This window comes from Heteronotia binoei, chromosome 20, assembly GCF_032191835.1.
Source record: "Heteronotia binoei isolate CCM8104 ecotype False Entrance Well chromosome 20, APGP_CSIRO_Hbin_v1, whole genome shotgun sequence".
Taxonomy (NCBI): Eukaryota; Metazoa; Chordata; class Lepidosauria; order Squamata; family Gekkonidae; genus Heteronotia; species Heteronotia binoei.
Window position 1 is genome coordinate 8,450,150 of NC_083242.1, and position 22,909 is coordinate 8,473,058.

The window sequence follows — 22,909 nt, forward strand, 5'->3', positions numbered from 1 at the left end:
ACGAAGCCACAGAATCCATCGCTTGTACAGGGATCAACACACACCCTTCAGACCATCTGCACATGGCTAACGGTTGTCACTGCACATCCTCCCAGCTATGGGGGATCACTAGGGAGGGAAGCAGCTTCCAAGCGGAGTGTGCATAAGCAGGGTTTTGGTAGCAGGAGCTCCTTTGCATATTAGACCACACACACCTGATGTGGCCAACCCTCCAAGAGCTTCCAGGGCTCTTCATTCAGGGCCTACTGTAAGCTCTTGGAGGATTGGCTGCATCAGGGGTGTGTGGCCTAACATGCAAAGGAGTTCCTGCTACAAAAAAGGTCCTTCACATGAGAACGTGAGGAGTTCAGCCATCGCCACATCTCCCTCTTCCAGCTAGGGAAGAGTCAAAATCTTGGGGACCCCCTCGCAAATTATCTCAGGGCATTTTCCCACAGAGCTTACCACGGAGCGACGTCTCTCTTCACCGCGCAGTGTCTGCGCGGATTTCCCACCAACTGCTCCGAGGAACCAGGAAGTGCCGGGCCTTTTGCGTTGCAAATGTAAACCGCTAAAACCAGTTTACGTTAGTGATGCAAAAGCCGCGGCTCTTCCTGGTTCCTCGGAGCAGTTGGTGGGAAATCCACGCAGACGCTGCACGGTGAAGAGGGATGTCACTCCGCGGTAAGCTCTGTGGGAAAACGCCCTCAGAGTTGGAGCGCCTGTGGCCCCCATTGCAGCCTGCAGGCCCTTCCTCAAAAGTCCCTTTTACTAAGCTGCAGGGGAGAGGCAAACTTGGCGACGACACCAGCAGCAGCCTCACCAGGCAAGTTGGGCAAAGAGCGGCTCAGTTGCTGGCTGTGTGTGCAGGTGGGGAGGGCTGCAAGCAGGGGGAAAAACTGGAGAGGAGCTGGTCCGGGGGAAGAAGACTGCAGATTTGTATCCCACCCTTCTCTCTTGCAGCTGCTGGAATGGCCTTGGGTCAGCCATAGCTATCGTAGGAGTTGTCCTTGAAAGGGCAGCTGCTGTGAGAGCCCTCTCAGCCCCACCCACCTCACAGGTTGTCTGTTGTGGGGGGAGAAGATAGAGGAGAATAAGCCGCTCTGAGTCTCTGATTCAGAGAGAAGGGCGGGGTATAAATCTGCAGTCGTCCTCTTCTTCTTCTTCTTTGAATCAGAGACTCAGAGTAGCTCACAATCTTCTTCATCTTCTTCCCCCACAACAGACACCCTGTGAGGTGGGTGAGGCTGAGAGAGCTCTCCCAAAAGCTGCCCTTTCAAGGACAACCTCTGCGATAGCTATGGGTAACCCCAGGCCATTCCAGCAGCTGCAAGTGGAGGAATGGGGAATTAAACCCCGTTCTCCCAGAGAAGAGTCTGCACCCTTAACCACTACACCAAACTGGCTAAAGGTGTGGGGGCCCATAGACCAGTCCCTGCTTGGCCTAATTGTTAATCTGGCCCTGTTTCCGGATGCCCTAATGACAAGAACAGACATGAAGCAGCTGCGTGGGGGTCATAATGAGGCGCCGACTCAGATTTTAATTGGACAGAGTGTGGCGAGACGCACACACCTTTGCAGAAATATTCACAAGTCCTGAACTGGCGGCGAGCTCTGAAGAAGCCTGTCTATTAGGCAGAAACAGCTTTCCTGATTACCTGCACGGAGCTCCATAGGCCATCCGTCGTCCTGACCCAAAGCTCCCATCCGGGGAGAAGAGTTTCATCTCAAATGCGGTAGAGATGCACTCCGCAGCACTCTGCGTGAACTGAGCACCGCCTCGTTCCGGAGAGATGATTCTGCCAAAGTGAGCGATACCCGCCATGTGAACAGTCGCTTGAGGCAGCGTTAGGGTTGTGCAGAGATCGTCCTTGCAGATTGCTGGATCAGAAACACAAGAAATTGCAGAGGGCAGCCGTATTTCAGAGGATGCCGGTGAACGCAGGCGGTAGGGTTGCCAAATCCAATTCAAGAAATATCTGGGGACTTTGGGGGTGGAGCCAGGAGACATTGGGGGTGGAGCCAGGAGCAAGGGTGTGACAAGCAGGACTGAACTCCCAAGGGAGATCTGCTCATCACATTTCAAGGCACCGCACACCTTTTCAATGCCTTCCCTCCGTTGGAAATAATGAAGGATAGGGGCACCTTCTTTTGGGGCACATAGAATTGGACCCCCTGGCCCAATCTTTTTGAAACTTGGAGGGTATTTTGAGGAGAGGCATTGGAAGCTACACTAAAAATATGGTGTCTCTATCTCAAAAAACACCCCCCAGAGCCCCAGATACCCGTGGATCAATTCTCCATTATTTTCTAAGAAAATTCTCCATAGGGAATCATGGAGTGCCCAGCAGACAATTCCCTCCTCCCCCTGCTTTCTGATGACCCTGAAGCGGGGGGGGGGGGGAAGGCTTCCAAACTGGGAGATCCTCTGCCCCCACCTGGGGATTGGCAACCCTAGCAGGCAGGCCATCCCATGATCCTTTGCATTTGCATAAAAAAGGTAAATGTAGTCCCCTGCGCAAGCACCAGTCATTTCCGACTCTGGGGTGACGTCGCATCATGTTGCAGCAGACTTTTTAATGGGCTGGTTTGCCATTGCCTTCCCCAGTCATCTACGCTTTTCCCCCAGCAAGGATGGATGGAAGGCTGAGTTGACCTTGAGCCGGCTCCCTGAACCCAGCTTCCGCTGGGATCGAATTCAGGTTGCGAGCAGCGAGCTCGGATTGCAGTACTGCAGCTTTACCACTCTGCACCGTGGGGCTGCTTGCGTTTGCACAGGGCAGCCATGTTTTAGGGGTTGCCAGGGAAACTGCGGACAGGGCATCCCACAATCCCTTGCAGTGTCTCAGAAGAGCGGAGCTGCGTTTGTCTTGAGGGGCCCGTGGTTTTATCCTTTTCCCTGTCAACAACCTAGATTTAGGAGGCAGCAGGTCTGTGCCCTCTGTTGACGCACGTGGGCGGTCTAACGCCTCTCGCCTCTTTCCAGTCTACAAGGATCGAGGGCAGATGCCTGAAACTCAGAACGATCAGTAAATCAGTAAAGGCTCCCTTCCTAGAGCAGGACCTGGCAACAGTGATTCATGCAACGGTCACCTCGAGACTGGATTACTGTAATGCCCTCTACATGGAGCTGCCTCTGTGCCGAACCCGGAAGCTGCAGCTGGTGCAGAACGCGGCTGCTAGACTGCTGTTGGGGCTCCCAAAGTGGGAGCACATACAGCCGGGGCTGCGTGAACTGCACTGGCTGCCAGTTACATACCGGATTCGTTACAAAGTGCTGGTTATCACCTTTAAAGCCCTATATGGCTGAGGACCTGCCTACCTGAGGGACCGTCTCTCCCCATACGAACCCCAGAGAGCACTGAGGTCAGCAGGGAAGAACCTGCTGACTATTCCCGGGCCGAAGGAGGTAAAACTACAGAGTACCCGTGCTCGGGCCTTCTCTGTTGTGGCCCCACACCTCTGGAACCAGCTTCCGGAAGAAATGCGGGCCCTGCGGGGTTTTGAACAGTTCCGCAGGGCCTGCAAGACCATCCTTTTTCGAATGGCCTTCACCGACTAAAGAAGAGACTGCTAAGAAACTTACCATCTATACAATAGCACCAGTATATTAATATCAATTTTATCGTTTTAGAATTTTAATAGAATTTTAATTAACTGTTAGATTAGCCTTGTTATATATATTGTATAGTGAATGTATTGATGGTGTTGTTAGCCGCCCTGAGCCTGCTTCGGCGGGGAGGGCGGGATATAAATAAAAGTGATGGTGATGATGATAAATGTGTACTTCATCAAGATGTATTCCCTGTGAAGCTGCACGAATGCGTGAGTTTTCAAACACAGGTGCCTAAAAGCATATGATTGCTGAAAGCCGGAGAGTGGCACGGTGCGCCATGACTGAAATGCTGAAGTCCTAATACTTTTGCTTGTTAGCATAAACAGTGAGACATGACCAACGTGCCCTCTTGTTTTTTCCCTCCTAGCTGAGTGAAGCGATTCAGATTTTGAGCAGAAGGGAACTGCTGTCGTCTTCAAATGGGCAATGGGCAGCACAAGACCCTGCGGGGCTCCAGATTGCTGCTGTCTTGCGTCGAGAGCCATTCACGTGCGCAGCTTAGAGGGAACATTGGCAAGGCCAGTGCCAGTGTTCCCTCTAAATGCCCTGGTGCTAATCTCCAGGCGACAGAGATTAGTTCCCCTGGAGAAAATAGCCTCTATGCTCTCCACTGAGCTTGGGAAGGCAGGCTCAGAGAGCACGCCCCACTCCTCTGCTCTCGGCTTTCCAGGTCTGGCAGGGGCGAGGTCTAGGCCAGGCGTGGCCAATGGTAGCTCTCCAGATATTTTTTTTGCCTACAACTCCCATCAGCCCCAGCCATTGGCCATGGTGGCTGGGGCTGATGGGAGTTGTAGGCAAAAAACATCTGGAGAGCTACCATTAGCCACCCCTGCCCTAGGCCTCGCCCCTGCCAGACCTGGAAAGCCGAGAGCAGAGGAGTGGGGCGTGCTGCCCTCTGAGCCTGCCTTCCCAAGCTCAGTGGAGAGCATAGAGGCTATTTTCTCCAGGGGAACTAATCTCTGTCGCCTGGAGATTAGCTTTATTCCAGGAGATCTCCAGCGACCGCCTGGGGGTTATATAAAGCCGCAAAAAACTGTGGAAAACTAACGAAAAAGACTGAAAATCATTTCCAAAATATATGTGATTAGTCAACTACCTCTTAAACAATATAATCATTAATATCACTATAAATTCCAAAAAAACAAGGTCAATGTACAAGAGAACAAGTTTACACCGTCCTTTTCAATTCATCATGTCAATTCAGACTTCAAGCGCTCAAGGACTATTCTCCGGGCTCCGCGGGAAGAATAAAGTGCCAGTGCCGGCCAGATTTCAAGTGCAGATTATTTTAGTTTTCCAAAGACGTTTCTTCTGTTGCAGGTGTTCTATTAAAACTTCCATCTTTTTAAAGCAATTTGAAATCCAGTGGGTTTTCACAGCCTCCGACAGTAAAGCTGCCTGTAACACTGTTTCACTTTCCTTCATCTAAGAGACTCCCACTCATCAACACACAAAAGAAAGCGCTTCTCGTAGCACTAGCTCGTGAGAAAACACCAGAGGTTGGCAGCCCTACAAGCACAGTGAGGCTGTTCTCTGTGTTGGCAGTAGGAGGGCTAAGAATCACTGTTTCTAGGATCGCCAGGCTCCAGGTGGGGCCTGGAAATCTTCCACTGTTCCAGCTGATCTCCAGCTGGCAGAGATCAGTTCCCCTGGAGAAAATGGCTGCTTGGAAGGGTGGAGTCTAGGGCATTGGACAATGCTGAGGCCCCTCCCCAAACCCCACCCTCTCCCAGATCCACCCCCAAAGTCTCCAGGTATTTTCCAACCCAGACCTGGCAACCCCAGGCCTGTTTCTACAAATAGCACACATACACAAACACCCGCCCCCCCCTCCTCTATGCAACTTGGAAGAACCATCCTGGCTGCCTTACATGCCGTTTTATTGTAAAAACCTGTTGGGTACATTATTAAAGGGAGGGGGGGAGAAGAAGTTTTATAAATAAGCAATGCGTAGTCCTACCGCTTAGGGCCCAATGAAGGACGGGATTGCTTTCTGATCAAGGGCGGCCAAGGCAAATCCACACCAGCGCTCTCAGAGTCAGCACATACAGTCTTTGCTTTCCGGAATGGGATTTGCTCGGCTCCAAGGCGGCCGGCAGTTCTCTGCCAAATCAGCAGCTGGCAGAGTCAAACTGTAGGTTATGAGAAGTTTTCCCCTCAAAGGATTCCGGGAAAGGGGGGGGGTGTTGTTATTGCTTGCAAAGCTGCTGGGTGGAAATTCGGGTTGGACTGTAAAGAAAAAGGGTGAGAATCAGGGAGGAGAGAGGCTGTTTCCCCGTTTCAGTGCCAGCAGCCTTTTCTCCTCCGTATTTTCCTCCCAAATTCTCTCTCCCACACACACACTAAGTTAGAAGGGATGAGAGCCAGTTTGGTGTAGTGGTTAAGTGCGCGGACTCGTCTCTGGTAGAGCCGGGTTTGATTCCCCACTCCTCCACTTGCACCTGCTGGAATGGCCTTGGGTCAGCCATAGCTCTGGCAGAGGTTGTCCTTGAAAGGGCAGCTGCTGTGGGTGCTCTCAGCCCCACCCACCTCACAGGGTGTCTGTTGTGGGGGAGGAAGATAAAGGAGATTGTGAGCCACTCTGAGACTCTGAGATTCGGAGTGGAAGGCGGGATATAAATCCAATATCATCTGGATTCCCTGGGGCCTTCTGAGCTTCCATTTTTAGCTTCCTCTTCCTATCTCATAAGCAACATTTAAAAACAGGTGACTGACATCCATAGTTTTATTGAACTTAATTTTTTTAAAAAATTGCCTTCACAAGTACACGACATAGGGTTGCCAGGTCCAATTCAAGAAATAACTGGGGACTTTGGGGGTGGAGCCAGGAACAAAGTTGTGACAAGCACTGTTGAACTCCAAAGGGAGTTCTGGCCATCACATTGAAAGGGAAATGCCCTCCTTCCATTAAAAACAATGGATAGGGGCACCTTCTTTTGGGGCTCATAGAACTGGACTCCCTGGTCCAATCTTTTTGAAACATGGGGGTGTTTTGAGGAGAGGCACCGGATGCTACACAACAATTCAGTGCTTCTATCTCAAAAAAGCACCTTCCCCCAGAGCCCCAGATACCTGCAAAACAATTCTCCATTATACCCTATGGGGAATGGTCTCTATAAGGAATAATGGAGTATCCAGCAGATATCCCCTCCCAACTTTTTGATGACCCTGAAATGGGGGTCATCAAACCTCCAAACTGGGGATGGGGGGGCGGTGTCCCCTGCTCCCAACTGGGGACTGGCAATCCTAACACAACGACAAACATATATTGTAATGTTCTACCGGTCAACCTATGAACTTACAATTACCAAGAATTAAAGAAAGGACAGCAAAGCGTTGCAGAAATAATTAATCCGATCATACTGACAGGTTCAAAAACGTGCTAATATATACTAAAATATTGATCTGATCGCACAACTTCCTTCAATGTGTAATTGCGCGCCAGGCATTTTAACGCTGGAAACCATTTCCCCACAAATTTGGAGTTCTAAATGAGAAGTCTCTGACAATGAAACTCGATCTGCTGTCCTCTCCAATATATTATAACATCAGGAAGATCACCGCCGTTTAAACTATGGAATGACCCAGACATTTGGAACTGGTTTTAGGTTATTGTTTTAAATTAATGTATAATTTAAATGTTGTTTTAAATCACCTTATATTGTATATCCTGTATTGTATAATTTTATTGAACTGTTGTTAGCCGCCCTGAGCCTGCCTAGGTGGGGAGGGCGGGATATAAATAAAATTTATTATTATTATTATTATAAAACCATCCCCCAGTTTGCAGTGCCACATCCAGTTGGATCCAAGAGGGCAGCCGTGTCGGTCTGAAGTAGTTGAACAAAGCGGGAATCAAGTTGCACCGTTAAGACCAACCAAGTTTTATTCAGAACGTAAGCTTTTGTGTGCTCTCTAAGCACACTTCATCAGACGAGGGGATCAGGTATTGTGGGCTGGAATACAAGCAGTTTGTTAAGTATGCAGACTGATCACATGGTAAACCAGTGTGGCTAATTAGGTGGACTACAACTAGGAAATACACGTCCTTTTGTGATTCACCTAGATTTACAGACACACCAATCGGCAGAGGACTTTATTACCTTTTATGGCTATCCAGACCAAATGGCCAAGCCACACGGTTTTATCAAGTGACCACAGTTTGCACTCTTAATCAACAAACTGCTTGTATTTCAGTCCACAATACCTGATCCCCCCGTCTGATGAAGTGTGCTTAGAGAGCGCACAAAAGCTTACGTTCTGAATAAAACTTGGTTGGCTAGTGCCGAATCTGTGATTGGTGTAGGTCTGGCTGGCTGACTTCCTACTGGACAAAGAGAGGCCTCTTAATTCCTGCAGACCCGAATTGAGCACCAGGCTGGGTGATATTCCATTCTTTTGTAATCTGGGGAAGCCCAAACAGACTTCGTATTTAACTAAGGGTCAGGACACCATGGTTAACCTATGGCAGCCTGCCACTTGCGGTATGGATGGTTATGGTTCTCTGCTTTCCCTCTTCTTTGTTCACCTTTCTAAATTTTAAGAAGAATAAGAGAATGGATTTGTATGCCACCAGTCACTCGGAGTCTCAGAGCAGCTTACGCTCTCCTTCCCTCCCCCTCCCCACAACAGACACCCTGTGAGGTAGCTGGGGATGAGAGAGCTCTTGAGAGAACAGCGCTGAGAAAACTGGGCCTGGCCCAAGGTTGCTCAGCAGGCTACATGTGGAAGAGTGGCGAATCATGCCCAGTTCTCCAGATTAGAGTCCTCCGCTCTTAACCACTGTATCACACTGGCTCCCTTAAGAAGAAGAATTGGTTTTAATACCCCGCCTTCACTACCTAAAGGAGTCTCGGAGTGACTTACAATCTCCTTCCCTTCCTCTCCCCACAACAGACCCCCTGTGAAGTAGGTGGAGCTGAGAGAGCTCTGACAGAAACTGCTCTTGCGCAGAGCAGCTCTAACAGAACTGTGACTAACCCAAGGTCACACCAGTTGCCACATGTGGAGGAGTGGGGAATCAAATCGGGATCTCCAGAGCCAGCATTGTGTAATGGCAAAAGGTTCGAATCCTTGTTCTGCCATGGAAGTTCATGAGGTGATTTTGGCCTCGTCACTGTCTCTCAAATCTAGCCTACCTCACAAGATTGTCGGGGAGTGGAGGATGGGAGAATGATGTGATAGGCTCCTTGGGGCTCCAACTTGGGAGAAAAGTGAGACACTTTAAAAAAAAATAATACAAAAATAAAAGGTGGCGCTGCGACAACTGAGAAAACTCCAGAGTTTGCAGGCTTTCAAACTCAAATTCAGAACTTGATAGTATGCAATTTCTAGACCCGCTGCTGATAATGACGCCGTCATTTCATAGATGCCAGATTTCTGAATTCTCATAATGCGTCTTACGAGAAACTCATCTGCGATATTTCCATCTGCTCTGGCGTTTCTATTCGGTGGGTGAGGAAAAAAAGCAAGCCAGCAATTTTATCTTCCTTGCCTCCCCCACTCCTTCTGTATTATTCAAAAATGTTGTTCCCTGATCCAATAAGCAGCCGGTTAAACATTATATTAGTAAATCGGGCTTATCGGAAAGAAAGCGGGCCAGATGTGGAGCTTGTTTTTTCAACACAATGCGCTGAGAGCACAAACCGCCATGACCTGTGGCAATAAACACCTTCTGAATTTGCCTTGTAAGATGAACTTATCTGACCAGATACAAATAGGGTTGCCAAGTCCAATTTAAGAAATATCTGGGGACTTTGGGGGTGGAGCCAGGAGACATTAGGGGTGGAGCCAAGATCAAGGCTGTGACAAGCATAATTGAACTCCAAAGGGAGTTCTGGCCATCACATTTAAAGGGACGGCACACCTTTTCAATTCTTTCCTTCCATAGGAAATAATGAAGGATAGGGGCACCTTCTTTTGGGGCTCATAGAATTGGACCTCCTGGTCCAATCGTTTTGAAACTTGGAGGATATTTTGGGAAGAGGCACTAGATGCTGTACTGAAAATTTGGTGCATCTACCTCAAAAAACAGCCCCCCCAAGAGCACCAGATGCCCGCGGATCAATTCTCCATTATTTTCGATGGGAATAAATCTCCATAGGGAATAATAGAGTTCCCAGCAGACATTTCCCTCCCCTCCCCCCGCTTTCTGACGACCCTGAAGCGGGGGGAGGGCCTCCAAAGCGGGGGATCCCCTGCCCCCACCTGGGGATTGGCAACTCTAGATACAAACTCGCCTGAACGTGCAGCCTCATTCATAAGCCTCTCAGCATTGTCAGAGAGAGAGAGAGACAGAGAGAGAGAGAGAGACAGACAAAAAGACAGAGAGAAGGAGAGAAGGAAGGAAGCTGTTTTCCTCTGAGTCAAAAAGAGGGAGAGAGAAGAAGGATCCAATTGCTTGGACCCAGGGGTTGGTTTGTAGAAAAATAGGTGGTGGAGCTCATTAGCATAACTTATTAGCATATGCTACCACCCCCCCCAGCCAAAAGCAACCCCACACAAGAAAGGAGAGCCCCGGGCAAGTGAGGCCTGCTTGGGCTAGCTAGATATCCAGCCAGCCCAAGCAGGCCTCACTTACCTGGGGCTCTCCTTGGCCGCATCCCCCCCCCTTAGTCAAAAGGCCAGCAAGCCACCTGCCCGCTCTCCTAATCCAGGGATTGTTATGCAGCTGCTCCTACTATTCAATGGACAAGGTAGGTGGGGAGGAGGAGGGGGAACCCTCAGAAAGGTTCAGGAGCTGTGCTCCTGTGAGCTCCTGCTGAATCCAAGGCCTGCTTGGACCTCAGAGGAAAGTCCTAGCTCAGTGAGTAGTGTCATAACTAATGGCCAAACCAATCACTGCAAATGCCAACTCCATCTAGGGTTGCCAATCCCCAGGTGAAGGCAAGGGATCCCCCAGTTTGGAGGCCCTCCCCCCCGATTCAGGGTCATCAGAGTGCGGGGGGGGAGGGAAAAGTATGTTGGGCACTCCATTATTCCACATGGAGACCGATTCCCATAGGGTGTAATGGAGAATTGATCTGTGGGTACTTGGGTGGGGGGCTGTTTTTTGAGGTAAAGGCACCATATTTTCAGTTTAGCATCCAGCGCCTCTTCTCAAAACACCCTCCGTTTCAAAAGGATTGGACCAGGGGTCCAGTTCGATGAGCCCCCAAAGAAGGTGCCCCTATCCATTATTTCCAAGGGAGGGAAGGCATTTAAAAGATGTATGGTCTCTTTCAATGTGATGGCCAGAACTCCCTTTGGAGTTCAATCGTGCATGTCACAACCTTGGTCCTGGCTCCACCCCCAAAGTCTCCTGGCTCCACCCTCAAAGTCCGCAGATATTTCTTGAATTGGACTTGGCAACCCTAACTCCATCTTGCACAAGAGTTACACCCCGATGAAGCTGCCTGCTACTGAATCAGACTGTTGGTCCATCAAGGCCAGTATTGTCTACTCAGACTGGAGGGGGGAGGAGCCTCAGCCAATGGAGAAAACAGAGGTTTTGCTTTGTAGCTCCTGTGCGATTGAGCAAGCCTGGTAAAAGCAAGCTGTAATGCAGAAGGAAGCAAGAGAGAGGGAGAAGGAAGCAGAGGACAGCCAGTTGCTCGGGGGGGGGGGGCTGACAGGAGCCCTCTAAGGGCCTGATTTGGCCCCCAAGCTGCATGTTTGACACCCCTGCCCAACACCTTTCCCACTAAGGCTTCAAGGGGATTACACAGTGTTCAGTTGACACAGCCAACACGAAGAGGCATCGAACAAGTGATACACCTTTGGAGTCAAGATTGTGACACAGAAGAACGGCCTTGCCTAAGTGGTGGGTGGTGTGACACTCTGTGAAATGACACTTTGCCCCATGATCCTGAGAACGTGCTAATGCAAACAAACAAACACCACACCTTAATGTACTGGTGACTGGCGTTGAACTGTGCATAAGCAAAAAGCCGCACATGCCCTTGAGGTGGCAGAAAATGAGATAGTTTTAAATTGCAGCCATAGCAACAGTCCATAAATCCAGTCTTGAGAGAAAAAGAGGGGACACCATGAACAGTAGAAGTCAAACTTAGGGCACTGCTAAGTGGCTGCATTGTTTCTCGCCTCACTCTTACTCCTCCACCCGGCACAGTTTGTGCGAAATGTGTCTTGTTTTCAGAGAGTCCCCTGACTCCTGCCTGCTGGACGCTTCTTGCCTTCTGAATCTTTTTTCCTGAACTAGAGAAGCTCGTGAAGGAGTGCGCTGCATTCCTACAGCGCGAAGGCCATGTTTTTTCCGCCTCCATTTACATAGTAATTGTGCATTTTCTCCGCAGCGTTATGAATTTTTAAAATCCTGCCAATAATTGAGAAATTCTACGTAACCCGTTTGTAGCTGCCGGGCAAATTACTCAGCGGAGCAGAAGGGATCCATCTGCAGCTATCAGCACCCAAACACACCGTCGCCTTTTACGGTTGTGCATGGAAAGATCTCCATTGCGGTTAAGTCTACATTTCTGTTTCTTCCTTCCCTAGGCCCACTGTGATCCTTAACTTCAGCAAACCTTCTTCCCTCCACAAGGGGGCAGTCTTAACTGAAGAGAAGATCGGATGCAGAAGCGTGATCCTTTGGCAATCAAAAACGACAGCAATTTCATCTTCTGCTTTTCCAGCCTGATCTTGTCACTCGCAATCTCTCTGTAGCTTACCAGGTAGCATCCAGCCCCCAGGATCGCATGGATCTCCTCTCTAATTTTAGCCTGACTACAACCCTGTAGGGTAGGCGGAGAGAAAACAACCAGCCAAAGGTCACCCATGAAGGTTTCTGGTAAGCAGGTAGCTGAACCCAGTTCTCCGGGGTCTTAATCCAACGGATGCAGGCCTTGAATTCAGCAGGAGCTCACAGGAGCGCAGCTCCTGAACCTTTCTGAGGGTTCCCCCTCCTCCTCCCCACCTACCTTGTCCATTGAATAGGAGGTGCAGCTGCATAACAATCCCTGGATTAGGTGAGTGGGCAGCCAGCCAGCCACCAGGGGCTCTGCCACACCCCCAGCAGCCCTCATTAACCCCTGGAGAAGCCCACGCCACCCTTTCTCCACTCCTTATGTGATTTTGGGCAGCGGGTGGCTTGCTGGCCTTTTGACTGTGGGGGGGGGGGCGAGGCCAAGGAGAGCCCCAGACGAGCGAAGTCTGCTTGGGCTGGCTGGATCTCTAGCCAGCCCAAGCAGGCCTCGCTTGCCCGGGGCTCTCCTTTCTTGTATCAGGTTGTTTTTGGCTGAGGGGGGGGGATGGCATATGCTAATGAGTTATGGTAATGAGCTCCACCACCTGTATTTTTACAAATCGACCCCTGAACAGATGAATTATGGCTACTACTGTTAGGGTTCACAGCTCTGGGTTGGGAAATACCTGAGGAGGGTGGAGTCAGCTATTTGTTCTTGCAGCGTGCCCTGTTTCACACCGATGGTGTGATGGTCAGACGGAGAAGAGAGAACCGGGAGTGCTGTTCTGACCTCCTTGGAGAAAACATACTAGACAGATAAAAAGGCAAACTAGAGGAGGCTGCTGAGTGAGGCCGACAAGCCGGCAGCAGACTTAGCAGGAGGCTCTGGGAGAGGAAAAGTGTGATTGAACTCTGAAGTGAATTTCGGGTGATCTAGGCAGTCGCATTTAAAGGGACCACAGTCCTTTTAAATGCCTTCACTCCGTTGGAAATAACGAAGGATGGGGACACTGTCTCAATCTTTTTGAAACTGGTGGGGTGGGGTTGCGAAGAAAGGCACCAGCAGCTATGTTGAGAATTTGGTCACTCACTCAAAAAACAGCCCCCCCTCCTGAGCTCCAGATGCCCACAGATCAATTCTCCATTGTGCTCTATGGCAGGGGTGGCCAAACTTGCTTAAAGTAAGAGCCACATAGAATAAACATTAGATGTTTGAGAGCCACAAGACACGAACGTCAGATGTTTGAGAGGAAGGAAGGAAGGAAGGAAGGAAGGAAGGAAGGAAGGAAGGAAGGAAGGAAGGAAGGAAGGAAGGAAGGAAGGAAGGAAGGAAGGAAGGAAGGAAGGAAGGAAGGAAGGCGAGCAAATAGATTGGGGGGGAGGGAGAGATGGAACAAAAGCAACTTTAAATGCATTCTCGAAGCCACCAGTTGGCTTGGCTTGGTTAAGTGGTTTAAAGAGAGAAATACCTTCTCCAAGCTGGCTGATGGAGCAGTGGGGGCTTCAAGAGCCACGCAGTATGTGTGAAAGAGCTAGATGTGGCTTGTGAGCCGCAGTTCGGCCGCCCCTACCCTATGGGGTCCAGTCTCCACAGGGTATAATGGAGCACCCAGCAGTTGTACCCCCTGGTTTCTGATAGCCCTGAAGTGGGGGGAAGGGCTCCAAACTGGAGGATCCCCTGCCCCCAACTGGGAATTGACAACTCTGTTAGAGGTCTGCAGTCAAATTCTGTAGGCTATTTCAAAAACAGTGAGCATCTGTCTTCCTCTGTAGACCTTTCCTCTGTGTTCTCTCTCTCCCACTTTTCCTTCTTTTCATTCTTCTGGCCCACTCCCAGTTTTCCAGCTACCCCACTGGGTCTCTCTGTGCGAAAACACAATTCTGACTGTGTAATGAGTAATAGCATCAAAACACAAAAAGAGCATCATCAATACAAAACGTATCAGCCATACAGAAAGTTAAAACCTCATCAGTTCCGCAGTGCTACTACTGTCCTTATACGGCACAAAGCCACTATATTGTACTCCAGTGCTATATTTGAGAAAAGGTCCCAACGGAGAACTGGTCCGCTTTGCAAGCCGTTTTGGATCTCAAAACTGACAAGGAATGTGTTAACTATGGCGTTCCCACTATTAACGCGTGAAAATTAGAGAAAGCTAGGAATTCTGGATTGACGTGGATGATGATTGTATAATTGTTGGCACTACTGGGCCTAGAAAATTGCACGTAATATACAAGATTGGTCCCCAGAAGAAGGATTTGAGATCTGAAATGGCTTGCTAAGTGGACTGGTTTTCCGTTGGACCTTTTCTTCAATATAGCATTGGAATACAATATAGTGACTTTGTGATATATTAGGACAGTAGTAGCATTGTGGACAGCGTTACTGATGTAACAAACACGAATTTGAGCAGACTTCGGAGGACGGTGAAAGACAGGAGGGCCTGGCGTGACTTTGTCCATGGGGTCGCAAAGAGTCAGACTCGACTGTGCGATCGAACAACAATGAAACATTGTGGAACTAATGAGGTTTTAACTTTCTGTATGACTGATATGTTTTGTATTGATGATACTCTTTTTGTACTTTGATACTATTACTCATTACACAGTCAGAATTGTGTTTTAACACACAGAGAGTTTTATCTTCATTGTGGTTTAGCAGCTCCTCCGTGATCCCGGCAATACTGTGACCCACTGTGTCTCAGCTGCTGCTTCCCTGGCACCTTCTACCAGTGCTGTCTTGCTATGACCTCACAGAAGTTTAGCCAATCAGCAAGGAGGGACCTTTCTATCTACCCTGCACCCTCTGTGACATGCAAAAAACTGCAACTAATGCCAGAGGCAACAGCTCCGCCATTACAAACACCCTCCGCATATTGCAATACAGATTTTAATCAGAACATAAAATTTCCACTCTGAGCTCCCTGGTGAAATGGTGAGATAAACGCGTATTAATAGATAGATGTATAAATAGTGTGTTACAAACCACATTAGCAGACCAGCCAATTTCACACCTCTGCCTCTCTGCGGAGAAAGAAGAATAATTCAACAGAGAATTCAAAACAAAAACAAAAAAGGCAACAGCATTTGCAGTTCTGTATGAGAGATCCCACAGGTTTCTCAGAACTAACTGGTGACTACGGAGGGAAAAACTGTACACGGGCCTTAGATCAGGTCCCTGCTGCTTCTGTCTTTCAAATGTTCCCCATTATAAAACTCTACAGGGAAATTCTGGTGCAGAGCGAGCAAAAGAAAGTGGAAAGCGATGAGCCCATGGAGGTGAGGGAGTAAATAGTTCCACCAGAAAAAGATGCAAATCCTGTCAGGAGTAACTTTTTGATCCATCCACAGCGAGCAATGCAGATTGCTTGCCTGGAGGGGTGATTCTCAAACAGAAACTGTGGTGGGTTACTTCCATTTGATGATTCCAGAGAAGAAGAAGACGAAGACAAAGAAGAAGAAGACTAGATGACCCTGGAAATTGGACTAGATGACCCTGGACTAGATGACTCTGGGGTTGAACTAGATGACCCTGGAGGTCCCTTCCAATTCTATGATTCGAGGAAGAAGAGGAAGAGGAGGAGGAGGGAGATTTATACACTGCTCTTCACTTGGTATCTCAGAACGGCTTACAATCTCCTTCCCTGCCTCTCTCCACAACAGTCAACACAACACTTCTCTCAAGAGAATACTCTGCTGAGGACTTGTGGCTGACCCAAGGTCACCCAGCAACTGCATACGGAGAAGTGGGGAATAAAACCTGGCTCTCCCAGATTAGAGTTCGCACTCTTAACTATACAAAACTGGCTCTGTGATATTTCAGTGCCTTGGATTCTACCTTTTCTGCTCATTTCCAAGAGAGAGACTAAGGGCGATTTCCCACACAGTTTACCGAGGAGCGAAGTCCCTCCTCACCGCGCAGCGTCTGCTCGGATTTCCCACCAACTGCTCCGCAGATTCAGGAAGTGCCGGACCTTTTGCGTCTCAAATGGAAATAGCTAAAACCCTAGTTTACGTTAGCAACGCAAAAGGTCTGGCACTTCCTGAATCCGCGGAGCAGTTGGTGGGAAATCCGAGCAGACGCTGCGCGGTGAGGAGGGACTTCGCTCCTCGGTAAACTGTGTGGGAAATCGCCCTGAGTGATTTCTACTAGTTCCCTGTTTTAGACACATTTGAGTCCCCTACAATAATCCTGGGGAAGGGGGTGGATTTCTAAGGCTGAGATTGCACAGCAGGCTTTGAGGAAGGCGGAGAGGCTGGGAAATTCTTTTCCAGCTGTCGACCGTAGAAAGAGGAAGAGGGAAGCCAATAAAGAATTTCAAAAATTGTCAAAATGCCTGGGTAAATACCAGCATTTTCACAGGGCACCTACAACTTGACCGTGGCGATGGAATTCCTTTACCTTAAAGGTGTCACCACATAGAAGACCCCGTCCACACTCGCCACTCCCTTTTTACTGATGCACCTCTGCAGTACCAATTAGAATTTATGGACAGTTTAGCGAGGAGGCACAATGGCATGGTTGGATCATTTCCTACCTCTCACTTAGGCTAGGAAGCAGCATTTCTTTCAAGTTGGCTCTCTGGTCACTGCTGGGATGAAGGGTACAAAAAGAAACTGGGACAATAGGCGGAATTCGCTACTGAGTACAAGTTCAGTTGGATGCCCGGTGTGTGCCACTCCCCCAATGACTTTGGCGCCTACAGCACCTCATTCAGAGTAAACACTGACTCCACAAACAACCCAAAAGACAGGCAAATCAAGAAGCCGACTAAGTTTTTGTTGGAACCATTTACCATCTGCTACCAAAATGTTAGGAAATACATGTTAAATTCAGAGGTTTGGAGTGGCAGTAATTGGAGTCGAGGCTTGAGATTATCAAAAGAAATAAAGTTTACTAGAAGACATCAGGATAGGGTACTTGGGATAAAACAGAAAAAACAATTTAGCTTACCAGCTAGTCTAACTATGTCTGTGCTACATGGTGCTACATGGCTACACTCCTTTGTCTGATTGTTCTTCTCCCCAAAAAGCATTTCGCCGGGAAGAAGAGCAATTCAGCTTGCAGACAAGATCAAAGCATTTCACACCTAACATCCTTTCTGACTAATGTTGTGGTCACATCTTTCGCAAGTAAAACAAGAACCAGCCCACTATGGGGTTTAGGTCACAATACATCACTTCCTCTATCAGGTAAACAGTTAACTCTATAATGGCTGGAATGTACATAACTTGTATTCCAACAGTTTTGCTCTTTTCGATCCACTTTGTTTTGACATGAATTGTCAAAAGCCCAGCAAAAGTCTACAGTCCTGTCATAAGCAGAATTTTAAAAGATCTTTTCCGGTCCTGTGAAAGTTTGGCCATTTTGCACCGTTTCATAATTGTTTTGAGTTTTGGGATCCTGACTGGGGACCTGTGAAAGTCTGGACATATATATTTGCTATACTCACCGTTTTTAGACTTTTCGGGCCTTGATGGTGGACCTGTGAATGTTTGGTGGTTGTTGTTTTTTCCAGTTTCAGGGTTTGGGGCATTTCCCACAATATCAAGTTTTGGCCATTTCTCACAATTTTCACTTTTCCCCCTTGACATCACGTCCTGATTGTGACCTTGTGAAAGTTTGGCTATCAAATTTGGGTTCAGTTGCGACTGAAAAGGCCTACCTCATTGGAGAAAATAAATGTCCTTCCTTCCTTAACTGGCTTAGCTATATTGGCCCGCTAACTACACAGCAACATTTGAAGGCTTCCTTCAATAGAAGAGCCACTGATCTTTTGCCCAGACCACTAGCAGTTCCAAATCTTGGAACATGCACAAATTAGAAAGAAGCGTTCAGGAGGACATGATCAGGTGAACTTTTGGCCCTACGACACCACTCTTGCTTTGCCCAGAGTTGCCAAGAAGGTCAGAAATGGAGAGAATTCTCAGCTGACATGTCCCTTTCTGTTGAGTTTAAGAGAACTCTTGAGTCATGCCTGCCTGGAACGCCCAAAAGGTTCTGCTTCTTGACTTAGTAAATGTTTAACACGGGTCAATGTCAACAGAATCCACATAGCAACCTTGGCAAGACATCAAGTTTTCGTGAAGACAAACTGACAATATCTAGAAAGCTTAATCTCCTCTACTGGGTTTTAACTGGTAAGTTCTTTTCTAGAGGCTGAAGGAGGATTGCAAACAAAACAAAGAATCACGTGGTTTCTGTATTTACAAAAGAGATAAACACTCTGGGTGAGGTCAGACGTTCATAAAATCCCGCTACGGGCATGAGTGGAGTCTGGAAGCATGTCGGATTTTAAGCGGTTGTCCAAACGTCAGCATCTGCGAATGGTGGTTAGCTCGTTCGAGTCCCGCGTTGAGACGACTGGGACGCGAACTAATTTGATACTGCTTTAAATCCGGAACAAAATTCTTCTGACGGTTCCTGAGCGGAATTCCTCTGTTTGAACGCTCCATCGTTGGCGACTCGTCGGAAGCGCACCACCACTTCCCTCCCAAAGCCCCCTGCAAGTGATATCACTGTACCAGTGAATGAGCGAGCGAATGTTGGCTCGATAAATCGTTTACCCACCCCTATGTCCAGAAACAAAACTCAAGTTTGAAACTAGATGTGAACCGATTTGAATTCCTGGGTTTTTTTCTGCACGTGTAGTGCTCATGCTGGAAAAGTAGTACCAACAGACTAACAAAACTGTTAGTGATCCGACCCATTTAAAAGCAACGCGCTGCAGATAGCGGGCATCACTGCACCTGCGCTAATGCAGACTGACGTCTCATGAAACGAGATTCGGTAGAGCGCTCTGATCGACCAGCGACGGGACCCACATGGGATAGAACGGGAGCCTGGCTGTTGTCTGATTGGAAAATTGGTTGTGCGGATTATAACAGAAGCGCGTTGCGGATGGATTTAATGGTGAGTGTGACTGCACCCTCCATGGATTTCCAAGACTGAAAGGCAATGGCAAATCACCCCATAAAAAGTCTGCCATGAAAACGTTGTGAAAGCAACGTCACCTCAGAGTTGAAAACGACTGGTGCTTGCACAGGGGACTACCTTTACTTTTTACTACCTGAAAAAGAAGCCTGAAGAACTTGGGAACTTTTTTCTAGTGTTTGGGAGAGTCGCACATTAGCATTTCTGCCTGCTTTCCACACTCTACTGCAGCTCTATGTAGGACAAACAAGCATCCAATCCTTGCATAAAATTCTGCGGCACAAACCATGATGCACACTGAAGTAGTTGGGTTTTCCTGTTCCTGCCTCTGTTGCATCACTGGATTGACAGTTGCTGAGATTCTAGCTCAAGCGGTCAACTTTATTTTTTGCTGGAAACGATCCATGCAGCAATCCCCTTACCCACCCTACCTCTTAGCTGCTCACCTGGTGTCCAAAAGAAGCTTTGTGCCAAGATTGATATTATTCTACCCTGCAAGAGAAGAACATCAGTGGTTAAGTGTGCAGACTCTTATCCAGGAGAACCGGGTTTGATTCTCCACTCCTCCACTTGCAGCTCCTGGAATGGCCTTGGGTCAGCCATAGCTCTGGCAGGAATTGTCATAAGAACATAAGAGAAGCCATGTTGGATCAGGCCAGTGGCCCCTCCAGTCCAACACTCCGTGTCACATAAGAACATAAGAGAAGCCATGTTGGATCAGGCCAATGGCCCATCCAGTCCAACACTCTGTGTCACATAAGACCATAAGAGAAGCCATGTTGGATCAGGCCAGTGGCCCCTCCAGTCCAACACTCTGTGTCACACAGTGGCAAAAATTTTTATATATACACACACACTGTGGCTTGAAAGGGCAGCTGCTATGAAAGACCTCTCAGCCCCACCCACCTCACAGGGTGTCTGTTGTGGAGGAGGAAGTTAAAGGAGATTGTGAGCCGTTCTGGGATTCGGAGTGGAGGGTGGTATATAAATCCAATATCTTCTTCATCTTCTTAACGACACTAAAAATACATAATTCAATCCTGGCTGGTTTCCCAGCAGAGAATCCTGGGAAATGTAGTTTAGTCAGGATGCTGACGATTTGGGGAGAAAGAGGGGGAGAAGGAAGGACAGCAGGTTCACGCCTGTCACGAACAAACTCTGGTGCGTTGGTGACGTCTGAATGCCATATTCAGCGCAATATGATTTTTAAAGTACCATTTCTGCATCCCACTGCTGGAAACACTTTCTCGACTCCATGCTCCAATATGCATAACAAAGGCTTGTGGAGAGGTGCCCTTGTGGGGAACTCCCTGGAGGGAGGATGAAGGCCTTGAGCTGAAATCCAGGGAAGAACAAATGACACTGAAAGGTTTTGCGCGGCTGAATGCATTTTTCCAGTTTGATACATCACTCATAATGAGGGCAAAACTCACCCAGACAACCCCCCTCGTCTGTTGCTGCGCTGATGAGCCAGGAGTCATGTACAGAGCTGGTCTTCAAAAGTTGGTTGTGGGGAGGGCAGAGTGGGGTCTCCAATATGGCGTTGTGTTTACCCACACTGCTCTTCTTGAAAGCGACATCCTCTCTTCCCCCTCCCCAGTTCTGGAGAATTGTCAATGAATCCTATAAGTAGGTGGGGGTATAGCACAGAGATCAGCTGGGCCCTGTTTTAAGTGCCATTTGCCCCTAAGGTAATAATTCCAGAAAGGAAAGCGCATTTTGTCTGCTACAGAAGATTTAAACAGGGATTTCATGACGCCTTAAAGATATACAATTTTTGTCTTTTGAAAACAAAAATGTTTTGGGTCCCCCCCCCCCCCGCCCCCCATGCTAAAAAAGTCAAGGTAGTCCCCTGTGCTAGCACCAGTCGTTTCCGACTCTGGGGTGACGTTGCTTTCATGACGTTTTCACAGCAGACTTTTTACAGGGTGGTTTGCCATTGCCTTCCCCAGTCATCTACACTTTTCCCCCAGCAAGCTGGGGACTCATTTTACTGACCTCGGAAGGATGGAAGGCTGAGTCAAACTTGAGCTGGCTACCTGAACCAGCTTCCACTGGGATCAACTCAGGTCATGAGCAGAGGGCTCCGACTGCAGTACTGCAGCTTTACCACTCTGCGCCGCGGGGCTCTTCCCCCATATGCTACCACTGAAGAAAATGTCATGCATCCAGGCCTCATTTTGGGCAGGAGCTCACAGGAGTGGAGCTCTGGAACCTTTGCATTTTATTCTGCTCTTTCTCTCTTACCCCTTTTCCCCAATATAATTGCTACTGGGCGCCATTGTCAAAGATCAATGTTTACAAAGCGGTTGTGATGACAACCCTCATCTACGGCTCTGAATCGTGGGTTTTATACCGTCCTCACCTGCGACTCCTTGAGCGCTTTCATCAGCGTTGCCTTCGCACCATCCTCAATATCCACTGGAGTGACTTTGTGACCAACACTGAAGTCCTCAAGAGGGCGGAGGTTACAAGCATCGAAGCACTGCTGTTGAAGACGCAGCTGCGCTGGGTAGGGCATATTTCTAGGATGGAAAACCACCACCTTCCCAAGATTGAGTCAAGCCGAGAGAGAGAGAGAGAGAGAGAGAGAGAGAGAGAGGGCGCCATTGTTCAAACCCCCTATAAGAAAACTCTAAGATTTGACAAATTTTCTAATATTCTTCTGCACAAAAGGAAAATAACCAAAACGTTTCAAGCAGGCAGATGGAAATCTTCCTCACGCCACTGTGGCCACGTAGGAGAAAGTAATTTAAAACGTATGATGGGGATAAGGTTTTATGATGACTATTCTAATTCAAGAAGCATTTTAAGGTAGATGCTAAGCTGATATAATTTAGTACACCTTCTGGTGATGTCAGGATGTGTGCGGCACAGGGCTCTTTTTCTAGCAGGAGCTCCTCTGCATATTAGGCCACGCCCCCCTGATGTAGCCAATCCTCCAAGAGCTTAGAAGGCTCTTAGTACAGGGCCTACTTAAGCTCCAGGATGATTGGCTACTTTGAGGGGGGAGTGGCCTAATATGCTGAGGAGCTCCTGCTAGAAAAAGAGTCCTGGTGTGGCATATGCAAATGAGTTGTGCTAATGAGGTGTGCTAATGAGCTCCGGCACCTCTTTTTCTCCAAAAATGACCCCTGCGAGGCATCTAAGGTTTCACTTACATTTTCACGCAAGAGACAATTGCTCAAAGGATGAAACTGGACCGCCAACGAGGGACGAAGGAGCCATGAACGGATGATTCGCCCCCAAATTGCCACCTGAAAGCGAACCAGAATGGGAAACGATCTTAATTAAAGATAGCGCCAATACATATCCTGGAGAAATCACAAGGCAGGTTAATTAATAGCTTCGAAGGAGAAGAAGAAAAGCCACCGAAGGATTCTCAAGGCCTCCAACAGGCAAAGTGAGCTATTTTTCCTTGGAATGAGCAACGCTTACTCAAGCGATGCTAATGCTTTTTTTTTTTTAAAGTGCATGCCCAGTGAACCGAAATTTAAGAAATGAAAGCATTTGCAAATGAGCATCCTTGGTTCAGTCTTTCAAAGCACAAAATAATTTTTATTTTCCCTACGCAGAGACAGGTACGGTTCCAACCACTGCCAGGTAATTAAAACGCCGCTTCTTTGGAGACAAGGTCCGCCGTGGTTTAATGGATTAAGAACCTTTGGTTAAATGCAGGTTTAACCTGCCAAATCCCAGT